We start from the raw sequence: 16,262 nt of genomic DNA, 5'->3' as shown, positions 1-16,262 counted from the left end.
AATTGTCCTACCCTCTGCGAATTAGTTTTGAAGAAAAAACAGTTTGAAACAAATCGATTAATATAATTCTATTATTTTTCAAATTATATTTTCTTGAACATTATAAAATCTGTAACTAAAGATTAAGATTAAGGAAACTTAAATTACAACCCAAAAATGAACTTTGCAACATGTATAACTCTTTTACTGACTAATTTTGTCAAGTCCTTGGTGTGACAATTTTGAGATGAAATGGGAAATTAATGGAAAGCGAGTGTAGAATCAATGTTAACGTGATTATTTTATGAGCACTATTGATTTTGATGGTTCTCTGGTGACTTTTCCCAGGACATATCAACAAACAAACGATTCAAAATACTCTGATTTCTTCTTGTAATACATTGTAGAATAACGATTGTAATTGGTAAACACTTTTTTCCTTTTATTTCCAGCGTTCACATTATTAACTCTCTTCTTAGGGTTAAATATATTAAAGGGTACTATGTTGTCCATATTTTGATGACAAATATTGTAGAAAGAGTAAGGACATCCCTCCGATAGGACCTCGTACCAATTCTTTCAGATGAAGCAATTTTGCGTAGTGATTTTTGTTACGATAACAAGGTAAAGCAATCTGTATACGGAAGGTATGCATTATTCTCTTTAGTCCCAGTGGTAATAGTCAATATACATATTTGATTCTAAACAATCATGTAGTATTAAGTTTGCAATAGACATCGTTGAATCATAACAATTCCTGGCATCGACTTGAAACTAACACTAGACACAATGACTTTGTAGATAAGCTACGGAATTTTAGTGACAGACTCTGACCACGCAATTAAATACAATACTGTATTTTTACGACATTGAATTACTCACCGATACCCTATACTAATAATATGCTTATTATTTAACAAAATGATAGACATAGGTATGTCTGTTCGAGAAATTAATGCGCGCCGTTTCCACATTAGAAATATATACCATGAAAGATAAAAGTATGGTCACATAAATGGTAGTCCGTCGGGGTCTGTTCGCGAACAAATATCAGCAATTCTCGCTGAGTCTTCGTTCAAACCACCAGTTTAATCGGAAATGGGCACTACAGGTTTATTATAGGAATCCTACGATCGCAGCTATTAACCTGTGAAATCAAATCATAATGTTCAAAGTGCTTCAAACAGGTCCCGCTTGTGAGATTTTCACAAACCTTTAATTATTTGCTTAATATAACATTGTTTTTTTTATTACGACAAGAAACCTTGGAAAGAATGATTGCTGACTATTATCAAGTTTGCATTTAAAAAAACATTTGATGAATAATTTATAAAATTCCTAAAGCAAAGAGTCTTAATTGAAATTGCATGGAAACTTGCCAAAACGTTACTATATCTTTTTCGTAGCTTCAATTACTAAATCTGTTCGCAGTTTTTGCCATGGTCATATCTTCTATTATCCTTTACTAAAACGAGTTTTGTGTTATTATAATTAAAAGGCAATTTGTAGTGTTGACTTTACCAAGTCTTTTATAATTACATGAATAAAACATTGTAAACATAATTATCAAAATGGATTCGCAAGTCCAAATTGTTTTTAGGAAATTATTTCAATCTATCAAGAGTTATTGTTCATGATATTTGTTTAGTTAACATCGTTAATTAAATTATGTTTGTAAGAAAAGGGTTAATAGATTAGATTAATCCGTAACAATAATGGCATTAACTGTAACATATAAAATGGAATGGTTCAAAAACAAAGGCAAAAGATACCAAAGTGACATTGAAACTAATAAGTAAAAGATAAACTGATAACATCATTGGTAAAAAGGAAAAAGACAAACAGACAAACAACTGTATGACTAATGGCTTTGAAATTTAAACGGAGTTTCATCCTGATATTTATATAGCATACTATACAACACTATGATAAAGACTAACATTGCTTTCGACTTGCATGAAAAATAACTTTCTGTTGTCATTTGAGTCATATGACTATGCCTGAAGGGACCAATTGTTTACCAATAACAGTACCGACAATACTGTTATCTAAAGTGTCCTAATGGGATCTGATATTTTACCAGCAGTAGTAATGAAAATATTGTCTTTTGGGGAGCCCTGAAAGTACTGCTAGTTAACCAATAACATTACCGAAAATACTGTTATAATGTGTCTTAACGGGATCTGATATTTTACCAGCAGTAGTAACAATAATATTGTCCTCGGGATAGCCCTGAAGGGAATACTAGTTGTTCACCAGCATTACCGAAAATACTGTCATCAGGGGTGTCCTGAAGGGAATATAAGTAAAACACCAGTAGTACCGAAAATACTGTTATCAGGGGTGTCCTGAATGTACTATTAGTAAATCACCAGCAGTACCGAAAAAACTGTCATCAGGGGTTTTCCTGAATGTACTGCTACTTAATCGCAGCAGTACTGAAATGATGTCGGGGATTTATAGTAAATGAGCAATGATATCGCCCTACAATAGTACTGCCTTCTGTTATCGGTCCGTTATTGTCGATAAGAACCTGTATCACCCTAGGACATTACTTCTAGTTATATTCTAGTTGAGTGAGAAGATTTTAATTATCAGCATATTAAAAATAATACTGTCCTTGCTTCGGTTCTAATGCTTATCTCTGTGAATAAAATTCTAAGAGCAGCGATATTGTTTCCGACTATTACTTGCTACTGTTCTGATGATACGTTCGGTGACTAATACCAGTAGGCCAATAGCATACGTTTCATAATGGAAAGTTTTGTCTGCTGTTCTGATGGTACCGTCGTTTTCGTTGTACTGATATGACGGTTCTCTAGTGGACTTAAAGTTCATGGTATCTCCACAGGAAAGTATGAAACTACGTACTGGGTACCATTATGATAGTTAGCTCGGTGACTTATAGTGCATGAGCAACTATACAATATCGTCAAAGACAGTTCATTCGATTACTTATGGTCCATGGGCACTGCTATTGCCCCAGTGCAGTACTGTCTACTCATCTGATGGTTGTCTCGGTAATATATAGTCAATGGGCAGGTGTATTGCACCGCTTGTTCCTATTGTTCTCTTCGCAGTACTAAACATATTTGTATAAAGCCTTTTGCATATTGTTTGTAGATAGGGTTTTGAATTGTATAGTAGTTATAGATTTTTTTTGCAAACGGCAAAACATTTTCCTCTAAATGACCTCGTGCGATAATTATATATGTGTACAAAATCTGACAGACTAATTTACTGGCATTCAAATAAAGGTTCAGAGCTACACTTTGTTAAAGAAGAATAGAAAACTTGGAGACATAGTTAAAGAAAGCAATGTCCTATGGAAAATGATTAGAAACAGTCAATTTCAAAATTTTGTGTGGATCTTGTACATTAAAAAGATATTGAAAAAGCTACTTATAACCATCATCTGTGAAATTTTGAAACACGTTTCATTATTCATTCAATTGTCATATATTGTGATAGTCACATGATGATAATGCATATAATATTTGTTGAACGTGTTACTTACTAGGTTATAATACTTGTCGAACGTGTTACTTACTAGGTTATAATACTTGTCGAACGTGTTACTTACTAGGTTATAATACTTGTCGAACGTGTTACTTACTAGGTTATAATACTTGTTGAACGTGTTACTTACTAGGTTCATTTATGTCCCTTTTATTTTATTATAGTTTAATTTATAAAGTGAATAGAAGATAATAGGCTGATTTGTCTCTTTACAGAATTGAACTAAGAAGTAAGTAAAACTATCACAATTTAGATAAAAACGGTTTTAGTGGTGCTTGGTTTTGGTTTACTATAACCGTTTAATGGAAAAAATCTATAAAAATATATATCAACATGATCAATGTCATAAATAATTTTATAAAAAATAGAATAATTTCAAAATGTGTTCATCTATTTTATATCATATCAAAACTCCCTAAAATATTACAACATTCAACATGTCTTCAACTCCCATTTTGACCTTTCTTACCAAGTTCTATATTGATAAAATACCTTCATTTATAATAAATGGAAATACTTAATTTGTAAACACTTTATGGAACGGAGATACGATAATCGAATTAGTCAATTTAAAATGCCTTAAACGTCACAATGATATGAAACGGATATTGCAAAAAAAAAAAATTAATTGTAAAAAAAAGTACGATTTTACTTTTCAAAAAAAAATTAAATTCAATTATAAATCAATAGTTATCAAAAGTACCAGGATTATAATTTTATACGCCAGACGCACGTTTCGTCTACATAAGACTCATCAGTGACGCTCAGATCAAAATAGTTAAAAAGCCAAACAAATACAAAGTTGAAGAGTTATCACAGTTACAGATTAGTATAAATAAAGTTCGAAGCAAAGATCGATGGTTAAAGCTATGTTTATTATTTTTTATTTATGTTTTGTTTCTCCCCCTTAAATTGTAAATTTCAAACTGTCAGAATGATACATTATTATATAATAGATAAGCATAACACAGGCATTTTTACAAATTACTAAATCTGTCTTACCGTTTATTAAGATTCTTTGCGTAAAATGAAACAGTAAGTCCATTCGTGTAAAATACAGTTCTGAAAAAAAAAAATACTTTTGTTAACTACACAGAGTCTGGTACACACACTAATACTTTTTATACATAATGACGAAAGTCTAATGTCGCCAATACAATCGTAGAAATATAACTAAACTGAGGTATTGTGTCAAATATATTGTAACCGCATTAATTAACGAACAAAATGCCAACAAATATCGCTACTGCAGAAATGATATAACACAGTATTTCTTTCCCTTACTTATTGACAAACTTATTAAAACATACAATATGTTGACTTCCCATGACAAAAGTAAGCATCTGAAATTAACGAATTCTCTGATCATGCTGCAGGAAAAAAGTAAACAATTAAAGATCACTGGAGAAGTTTATCCATTTTACAGTCATCTTTGATTACAGGGTTTAAACGCCTGTGGTAGTATTGATTCTGGGAATATATCACATGTGATCAAAACTTAAAAATAATCAAATTGAACATTTCTTTAGAAATGTTCGTCAAATATCGTGTGATTGTTTAATTTGTCATTTTTCTACTTCGGGTTCGTAATGTGACTCCTCAATAGAAATACAAGCAAAGATAATTGAAAATTTAAGGTTTCTCTTCGTGATAATCTTCATGTTATAAAAATCTTAAGGAAAAAGTAATTCAATTAAACTGAAGCCGTTTTATTGTAAAAGATTAAAAATATTTTAGCTTTAGCAAAGATTTATTTCGATGTTTAAAGACGGCGATTACATACGTGGAGTTTTTCTTCTGCATTCTAAATCAAAGATGTGTCATTCCAGGCATTATGATCAGAGGCTAGAATAGTCATATGCTTATGTTTTTTTTAAATAACAATATTATAATAATTGATTTCAGAAAGGTTTTTTAATTTGCATTGTCAAATTAAAGATATCCTAACTAATAGTTATCAAAGGTTTTTCGTTTCGTCTGCATACAAGACACATCAGAGACGCTCAGATCAAAATAGTTATACAGCCAACAAGAATGAATTTGAACAGCATTTAGGATCAACAGTTTCAAATAGTTGTGTCAAATACGGCTAAGGTACATATAATCTATGCCTTGGGTAAGAAAATCCTTAGTAGTTCGAATAATTCATACTTTTGAAAACATTAAATTTATAAGAATGACCATATAATTGATATTCGTGTCAGCACCGAAATCCTGACTACTGGACTGGTGATACCTCCGGGGACGAAACGTTTACCAGCAGTGGCATCAAACCAGTGGTGTTATTAGTTACCAATAGGTACCAGTCTTGTATTACAACTCCAGTTTCCGGTACATGTCAAAACACTGAGGGAAACAAAATACTGCATTTTTTTCTGATTTTTTTTTCTGAACTCAATTTTTTCTGTTTGATTATAGGTTTATGCTGAATTGAAACATATGTATAGACTTTCAAAAAATCTTGCATCTTTTGGGGAATATCAATCCAGGAAAAGGGAAGGATATCATATTTACTGGAAATGGTGCGGCCTAGTAAAAACAGCAAACAGAAAGTAGAAAAAAATGTTTTTACTTCAGGTTTACGTAATTTTTTATTCTTCGTGGCATGACCATTTTTTTTTTGGGATTAAATCACAATTTCACATTAGTACATACATGATATGAACAGGATTTTTTTTTCTATGTAGCTTTAAATTTATTTTCAAAGATCAGCTGTATTGCATGTAAGCCTATGGAGCAGTCAATTACAAGACTGCAACCTCAAAGGTACCAGGCTCACAATTTGATACGCCAGAGACTGTACCCATATGACTTTCATTTCTCCTAGATAAATTTTATATCTATTAAAATAGTTTATGTAATTGCACAACACGTGCTCTATTCTATAGTAGTATTTTAAACATTGTGGGTGTCGAACAATTAACAAATTAAAGTCAGATTAACAACACCACATAGGTGCATGCATTGCCACTGTCGCTATTTTTTGTCTTCCATTCATTCACCAGAATTCCCCCTATTCTCAATTTGTTCAGCAGTTTGTTTTGAAAATCTCGAACTAAATTATTTGGAACGAATCGTTAATATATACTCAGCTTTATAGATCACATTGTGACATTAAAATGTCTACATACATTGTATAAACGTGTGGATATTTCAAGGAATTTTACCTTTATCATTTCCTAAAATAAATAAAAACCAACTCGTTTGTCTCATGGGTCAGCGAATTTTAAATTGCCATTTGCTACTTCTCAATTAAGCATGCATCATTTAGGTCTAATACAAAGTAATTTTGGTTCGGAGTCTGAATAATATCGGAGTTGTTATAATATGTGTTTGAGAATTGTTGAACGTCGCTTTTCTGCTGATAGGTGCAAGTTCAAAGTTAAACTCTATACACCGGTAAAGTGCAAATAAGAATATGAGTATACTTAGTGTACCTATATTTGTTATTGTCTGGAATGTACCTTTTACATTGCCGACAGACGTTAACGTAATCATCTTTCAAATCCTTCTGTATTTAAAATAAAAAGAGCACTGAAGTTTGTAAGTTATTTTGCACATAAAAGGCATGAAAGTTACTTCATTTACTTCTTGAGACATTAAATTTCTCCTCAAACAAAAAGTTAGTTGTTTGGTTAATCCTAATTGGTACCTCACTATCCGTTATGTTGTAGATATTAATTGTCTATGACTTATTAGTTTCTAACTTTATTTAAATCGCAAGAATAATGTTGTTGCAATCAGACAAGATTACATATATGATATGCCCAACTAGTTTGGACATAAATTGAATATGAAATAAAATGTTAAAAAGGTTAAGAGAAAATCTATACTGCAGCTCGCCAAATTTATATCTAGAAAGTAAAAAATCATAACAAGTTATGACTAGACATTAAGTAAGGTTAAAGTTGAAGTCGTAAGTCATTTTTCCTCGCGTTAGTATTCAAGCAGTAACGTTATCTTGACGTAAAATCGATGTCGTAGAGACGCTTGAACTCAATTTCCCATGTTCCCATTGTTTCTGAATGAAGAGTATATTAGGGGTAAGTAAATGAAATTATTATTTTATAGCCATGGCAGGCAGTGAATTTCTAAACCAATCAAACAGTGTCATACTTCCTATTCATCACTCAAGGACACGTAAATGTTTGCATTTTAATGACTTATCCAAAACAACTTTTTATATTTTGTTTATTGATTTCCATACAGAACATGTTCATATAAAAAAAGACAGATTAATTGTAATTCATAAAAATAAATCACAGCTTGTTTGTTTTACTAATATTGAAATTGCATTGCATGTGGTACTTTTTCAGAAAGGCATTTGAAATAAATATCTGAAGACTTTCGAGTTCTCTGTGTGGAAGGAAAAAAAATGAAATAGTCAGTCTTTCTAATGGTCTTTTCTAAAATAAAAGATGCCTATATCAAATAACTAAGTTAAATAATTTTAATTTTATACTGCATTTAATTTCCAATCATTAAATTCTAATGTTAGCAGAATCACCTTGTACGCCTAATCAGTCAGTTTTTTCTATTTCATGATAGGGTTGTTTTACAATGTTTTTTGTTTTAAAATTGGTAAATTATAATACAAAAAAGTATAATTAAAGCAATCTTCACATGCCAAAGGGTACTTGTCTGGTAAAGTGACTGCCTTACAAACCAAATCAAATGTAAGAAAGGTACAGGACAAAAACAAGATATTTTTGTCCTCCGACCATAACAGAACTTGATCAATCAGAAACACTGAACGGTAGCTTGTGCTCCGTAAGGATGCCCCATTTTCATTTAATTACCTTCAATAACTTGTTCGGGTTTTCTAAATGAGTTATAGTTATCAAAGGTACCAGGATTATAATTTAGTACGCCAGACGCGCGTTTCGTCTACATAAGTATGTTGGTTCTAATGTTGACATATGCAATTTTTCATTTTTGTTTTGTTATATTTCTTTGAAAATTGCAGTGTCAGGTTTATACAAAGAAAAACAAAAAAAAGTTTATGAATAATTTATTAACATGGCTATCTTTTTATGTTAGAAAATATTTTTAAAACACTTTTTTGTTTAATCCATATCATCGACCTATTACATAAGTAAAACGAAATTGTGTTACCCGTTTGTTGTTTTAACGTGTTTAAAATTTCAACCACTAAAACTTTAAGTCTATACCAATTCATGTCTACTTTTGATTTTGTTTAGTGCAATTTTATACCATTGCTCTTATAAAAATCAATCGTGCTATCAGAAGAATAGGTCTGGTTTGAGAAAAAACCATTGTGATATGTTCCGTGAATAGTTCAAGCTAGGCTAGAATGAAGAAAGGGTCCCATTTAATGACAAAAGCAGCGAGTTTGAATATTATGTCAATTTGATTTAAAACACAGAAAAGGCAATCGAAATTGTTATTGACATGTCTATGAAACAGAATAAGGTATGTGTAGTTTATTGTCCCTTCTCCAACTACTAAGTTAGATTGACCAGTGAGATTCTCTGTTGTGAAGCTAACAAAAGCCGTCTTCTATGATATTTTAACTTTCATGTTTGCTTTGCAATGTCTTCGAAAACATTGTGGAAAGAAAATTATTTCCGACTGAGTTTCTTTCGCTCGTCCTTTTTTACTTCCACTACGATCTTACAAATTGTAAGTTATTATAACTCCAAACCAACAACACAATCATATATAATTGTTATGTTAAAAGCAAACAGAATACAAGAGTATCAAACAACGCTCTACATCTAACTTCATTCAACATAAATAATTACTTTAATTAATTTCAACAATATTTTTACCAAATAACAAAAAAAAAAAAAAAAAAAAAAACCCGATAAATGACAATCAAATTCACAGGCTTGAGATTTTTCAAAACGGAAGGTCCCTAAACAAATGGCAATATCAAAACAAATTGATAACAACTGTTGAACAAAACAGACATAATGTAGGTAAAAATGGTCAAAAATAGGGGTTCAGTATGAAAACAAACAAATATGTCAACAAAGAAAAAAAAAATGCATATATACAAAGCGCATTAGGAAAGACAAAAGACAAGAATACACGATATGTACCATAGCACAATAACATAATGACGGGCTGTTTAAGAACTGAATCACGTCAAATGAATATCACCAAAAATAGAATAAACGGTAAAAGTATAGTGATTTACAAAAAACAAATAAAAGAATACTGTAACACAATTCTAGGATATACATTTATCTTACCATATACATTTCTAAAAGTATGATTTGTTAAGAGTAACTTCATGGAGACCATGTATATTCCATATTAGGTTAGTAAGGTTCCATATTAGGTAAGTAGTGGAGTTGTGTCCCTTTATACAAACAACACAGCGGTGAGAGAAAAATCTTAAAGGTTTCAACAGACGATTAATGGATAATGCACGATTGAAATTAATTCCATACAACTAATTTAAAGCTGGTTCATAATACTAACAGTATTAAAGACTTGATCACTTTTATAGGCCACTAGTATATCACATATTAAGATAGTCGGTAAGATAAATCCGTTACGCACTATGTTACTAATAATACCGAGCCACGTAAACAGCAAACTTTAAGATTAAAAATGTACAAAGACACATAAAAAGTACACTATATATAAGTAATTAAGACGACAACAACGTTAAATATTGAATCTATACTTCAAGACCATCATGTATTATTTATGAAGTTGATAAGGAATATTTATTAACAAGATCTTCCGATAATCTATTTTAGAAAGACAAAAAACGAGACACTCTTAGACCTAACCCTGATTAATCAATGCTGTTTCCAAACCTTATTTCTGCTAATTACACGAAGTACTGATATCTGTCAATTGAAAAAAACAATCTAAATTGAATTACTGAACAGTGCACAAATGTGTGCATGTCAAAAAAGCATATGATCTTTAATGATAAGAAATAAAATATAGAGGGAAATATTTTTTGTACTGAAATTAGTTTATAATTAGATAAAGTATATCTGAGGATTGTAATTTAGTTGTATGGTTGTTATCAGTGATCACACTGTCTTGTGTTCTCGATATACACTACATGTCGAACCTTATCTCATTCTATAGTTAATAATCTGATTTTAAAATTATTGATTTTGATTTCATATCTGTTTGACTTTAATTGTTGGCTATGTATGTACTGTCACTTCATGAGATGTCAAAACAAATGATTAATCATTTAAAATATACTATGTAAAACAAAGTCCGATTTGTTTTAAATAACATTTTTAAATTTTGCAAGTTTATTTAAATTTGACCGTGGTTATTTCCAAGTTTTAAAGACTCCAAATTCACTATAATTGTATGACTTCCCTTTTCGTATGTACTATATAGAATAACAGACACCACAGGAAAATCATCCCTTGCTTTATGGGCTATATAAGTACGTTATCAACCTTATATATCATTTACCGTCCATGCTAGTCGATATCAAAGGGTGTATAATATCCGTCATCAAGTGTAATATACAAATGTTGTAGAGGGTGACATTTGAGTGTCTACAACCAGGATGTAAAACATATATGTTGCTGTCATTATGGTGTTATTACAGCTTTCTGATTGCTAGACACTACCACCCGGATGTAAAACATATACGTTGCTGTCATTATGGTGTTATTACAGCTGTCTGATTGCTAGACACGGGAAGTGTTTTCAGTGAACATTACAAGATGAATGTTATGGCTTTTTTACGTTACCACGGGCATTTCCGTCCAGTTTGAATAAATAAATGTTACAGGAATTTGTTTGTTTCACTGCGATTAGATTATAAGTCATTAAAGCTTCCATCGAATCATCCTTTGTAGATCCATTAGCATATTGTTTCATTGGAATTTTTGTATTTTTTAAGTACAACCAAAAAAGTACACACACTGTTTTAACAGCATAACTTTAAAGGTCAAGTTATATCATTGAAATTACCTTTCTTTAAGTACTAGAAGAACAGGGAATCTGATAGAAGATGAACTGCAATTATGCAAATCGTTTGGAAACTATGTTTAAATGAGACATGGTGTGAATGGCATGCACACTTGTTTATTTTTAAAATGATTTGTTTATCTCTTAATGCATATGATAGTGATGTATTACTATCATCATATCAGAAACCTTCGAAATAATGCAACAAACTCTTCTTTTACTTGAAAGGTATTGAATACAGAGAAACTTTTGTTTTAATGTTGCAAAAACGAGGGTTGTTGTATTTTGTGAATGGAAAACTAAAGTTCAACTGTTTTTTTTTTGCGAAACTCTGGAAAATCTAGATGGTGAAATATTTCCTTTGCAATACAGCTATCATTGACTCTCCTTTACTTCCAGAATTTACTTACAACTGGGAGACAGAGGGTGTGAAAGACAACAAAAAATATATGAATTTGATTTTCAAGAAACAAGTGTAAGAACACCAACTAAAACAAATCACGAATATGGTGACCTTGTCATAACATTAGATAATAATAATATAATGACAGTATAATATTTCCAGGTATAACTCCGTTGGGTGTCTTTATTAAACATGTAACTGTGGGTAATTGCTACCGGATTGTTTGTAATAATCGCAATGTGTCCTCCATTTATTATTTATTTGAGTATAAATAGATATAGGAAGATGTGGTGTGAGTGCCAATGAGACAACTCTCCATACAAATAACAATTTAAAAAGTAAACCATTATAGGTTAAAGTACGGCCTTCAACACGGAGCCTTGGCTCACACCGAACAACAAGCTATAAAGGGCCCCAAAATTACTAGTGTAAAACCATTCAAACGGGAAAACCAACGGTCTAATCTATATAAACAAAACGAGAAACGAGAAACACGTATATATTACATAAACAAACGACAACTACTGTACATCAGATTCCTGACTTAGGACAGGTGCAAACATTTGCAGCGGGATTAAACGTTTTAATGGATCCAAACCTTCTCCCTTTTTCTGAAACAATAGCATAACATAACAACAAAGAAAAACATACGATAAAATATCAATTGGCAGACTTAACTCAATCAAAAAACGTATGATTAAAAATGAAAAACAGATATATTTATACTAGTATTCCAAATATAACTGTTCCAGTAATATTCAAGTTTTGAAGAAATGAAAATACTTTTAATGTATTGTAATATAAAGAACTAATCCCGTTTATTAAAATAAATGATAAGATAATTTAAATGTACTCTAATTTGGATAATGTTGTAAAATCACTGTTTAAAGTTTGCAACCATCTTTCCTATCCCTGGATACCGTGTGAAGCTTATGTATAATACCTCTTGTTACAATGATATTTGTATTAGAGGGTTTCTTAAAGTCATATAAAACGAGTGACTCGTGAAAAATGATTTTTATCCAATTCTTGAACCAATGAATGTATATATCATAAACTTAGTCTTCTGTGCACGGTTTTATCATTGTTTACGTAAATATATCGTATAATCGTCAGTCATTTTCTCTCACTCTGTCTGTTATGAGGTGAAAAAATGGCAGCTACTTAATTGTCGTGTTTTGAAGTCGTAGTTTACCGATTGTCACTTTATTGTAAACAATCAATAAACAAGCATGGATATTGAGCACGTGTTTAACATGTACAATCAGATAATTGTTAATTTTAATGACAGATCCATGCATATAATGATCACCGGATTTTTTTCGAGGAGGGTCAGCGAATTACTTCTGGAAGCAAGCAATTAGAAAAGTAAACTTCTTCTTAATGTGGACAAGTTAAAGAATTTTCATCAGAAAAAGGATATGTACATAAATTTTATAAGGAAAAATATCCATTTAGTTATAAAAAAACATATGCATAATTTTTTTTTAATTTGAGGTTTCATATGACTTTAAAGAGTATTAGCTTTATATTTTTATATAATAAGTGTTAATTTCTATACCATTGAGTTTAGACGGATTTGATAAACGTAGTTCATTACAATGAATGAACAAGTCTTCTTTCAAATGGGCGGAATTGGTACCCATAGGAATATCTATCTGAAGATAAATATATTTGCCAAAACTATACTAAACGTTGTCAAGGAGAATATTGCTCCTTTAACTAATTTCTAAACTATAATGATAAGAAAATATTCACACAATGCAGAATATTATTCTGATAAGATATAAGTGATTTTTTTCCGTTTTATCAATAAGATAATACAGCACAATTAATTATGCTTGTTAGATTAGAAATGCAAATGCGACAATTACCTGTGCTACCTAACTTTTATAAATTATCTCTTTCATTTTTAGCTACGCATCTAGTATCATAGATCATATGTATGTGTTTTCCTAACTGTTTTTTGTTTTATTATGCTATAATTGTACTCGGCTGTCCAACCTTTGACGTTAAGTGTAATTTAAGAGATTTATGATGAAGTTAGAAGTAGAAGGAACAGTTGTATATCGAATATAAAAGAGTTATATTGCAGACTTGCTGTTGAATAATGAGAATGCACTGAAAAGATGTCCTTGAAGTTTTCACGCTGCAAGCGTTACCATTTAAACATAAACGGACATTTTTTTTTCGTTATTTCAATAATTCCTACATTAATTTCAATTCTTAGAACATTTCTCCCTTTACTTTAAATATCTTTCTATTTGTCGCCTGTGTGTGTATGGGTTTATAGATAGAGCCAGATGCTTGACTTTAAAATTTCGTTATAAGTGAAGCAATATATATAATGGTTTTTTTGGGCTAATTTAGTTAACTTAATGAGGCAGTAACGTACCAACACAATATCAGCAAAATAATTGATACAATGATTAACAAATAAGGGTTTACATTGAATATCCTATATTTTTTTTGAACATGCTGATGCCCCTGTCTATTGAGAGTTGATTAGATTGGATAGAACAATTACTATAAAGATAAATACATGACGAACAATTTCTATATTAATTTCTCGTCTTCCGTTCACAGCTAAGAAACGTTTTCAACTTGAGGGAACTTTACAAAAACGATTTTCATGCGTTAATTTAACACTTGGCCACAGATAATATAGGGAAATAATTGAATGCAATAAATCTATCATAGGACTTAAGTACACGCCATGGTTAATTGCGAATCACTTCTTCAAGCAATACTTAGCTGAACAAGGCTGGAATTGTCAGAGATCCATTTGACACTATTCTGTCACATTGATTATTGACCAAGGAGGATACATGTTGTGTAACCTTGATGTTGTTAATATATACACACAAGTTTACACGTAAATCTTATAAATGTTTTTTTTTATATTTTCGAGTTGTTTGTTTACTTATAAAAAAATAAAACGGCAATGTTTTAACTCTTTATTTGAGATTGAAGAAATGGTACTAACTTAAGTGAACATTCTCCGTGGTATTTCTATAAATAGTCAACCATCTTCACAGAAACAGACTTGATAGGAAGAATTTGTAAAGTACAAGTTTGGCATTACACCTCCATACTTATAATATCAAATCCCTTTTCTATAAATTTGCTGTAGTTTTAGATTACATTTTTTCTATTGAAAACTTGACAGATAGTGTCATTTTCTGTCAAACCAAATCCTCTATCCTAGAGCGACTCTCTTGTTTTATCAATCGCGTATATTGTCTGAGCTTTACATTACCGACTTCTACTGCCTCATTACAATTTGTGATTTTCTGTGAAATAATCAGTTCTGATCAAATCAGTAAGAATAATAGACACAAATCATAAATGAAGATATCTGAGTAAATCCCAACAAACAACGTTACGAATAATTCACAGAATGAGAACAAATATTGTATAGAAAATCGATTTATAGCGTATGTAGTATTTATAGATATCTTTTATTTTTGCTGGAAAATTCTTCTTTGCCTTAATTTACCTTAAAATAAAAATTGTTTTGCCATAAGACTATTTTTGCATTACTCAAAACAAAATTAACTTTGTAATAAATCTTTGCCTGAAGAAAACTATTCCTTTGCCAAAGGTTAATTCTTTCTATGCCAAAGTAAATTCTAGCTTTGCTTTAAGTCACCTATTCCTTTACTGTACGACAATTCTTACTTTTCTGTTGTGCAATACTTGTTTTTGCTTTAATTAAATTTTAACTGTATGTTTAGAAAATCTCAGTGTTTTGTTTAGATTCTGAAAACTCTTAAGCACCACTCGGCTTGCCAAAAAATCGCCAAATTAAAGCAAAATAGTTTGTCAGACAGCTATTTCTGATTGTTTTTGACAGCATGGTGTCCTCTAGATGTCACATGGTTTTTGTTACATTGTTTTGCTATTTCATTTATTTATAATCCCATCTTCTTTAATGCATTCTCGATTGTAGCATGAAGCTTCTATTACAAAATCTTTTTAATTTGCCCAAATGTCGTTAAGAGACTAATTTCATTTGAAAACTACCTTAATCATTGATAGTGTAAAATAACATGCAATTCGAGAAAATTGATACCTAATTCAATATTTTAACATGCCATATGTACATCAATTCTCAATTCAACATCTTCATTTGTAATTTATAGAACGGTAATGAATTTAATCTTACAGTAATTAGCTTTTGAAACTGTCTGAATGCTTGTTCTAGATATCAATATCAAAATCAAACTCAGGGACTAAAAAGACAAAATGCTATATTAACATGTGTAATTTACAATCAAATGTGTTTTTCAAACGTATATAATTTACAATATTTCCAGACGAGGAAAGAATTTCAATGTTATTACATTGTGTATAATTTTCCTACGTTGTAAAAAAGATTTTCTCTGAATCACAGAATCTTTCATCCGATGTAAAATATATATATAAAAAAAAT

At 30.7% G+C, this 16,262-nt stretch overlaps 1 protein-coding gene across 1 annotated transcript in view; it reads right to left on the bottom strand.

Annotated features, from left to right (window-relative positions):
* Positions 1-9,982, bottom strand: part of LOC143065304 (5-hydroxytryptamine receptor-like) — a 46,852-nt gene extending 36,870 nt beyond the window's left edge. Inside the window, exons 1-2 of the mRNA XM_076238807.1 lie at positions 9,717-9,982; positions 4,501-4,560 (exon numbers count right to left, since the gene is read on the bottom strand). The gene's annotated coding sequence lies outside the window, so the exon portion shown is untranslated. The remainder of the gene's footprint in view (positions 1-4,500; positions 4,561-9,716) is intronic.
* Positions 9,983-16,262: the final 6,280 nt, after the last annotated feature.

This window comes from Mytilus galloprovincialis, chromosome 2 (assembly GCF_965363235.1).
Source record: "Mytilus galloprovincialis chromosome 2, xbMytGall1.hap1.1, whole genome shotgun sequence".
NCBI classification, from domain to species: domain Eukaryota; kingdom Metazoa; phylum Mollusca; class Bivalvia; order Mytilida; family Mytilidae; genus Mytilus; species Mytilus galloprovincialis.
Note: the sequence above shows the minus strand (reverse complement) of the source record. Positions and strands in the feature narration are given on the sequence as shown.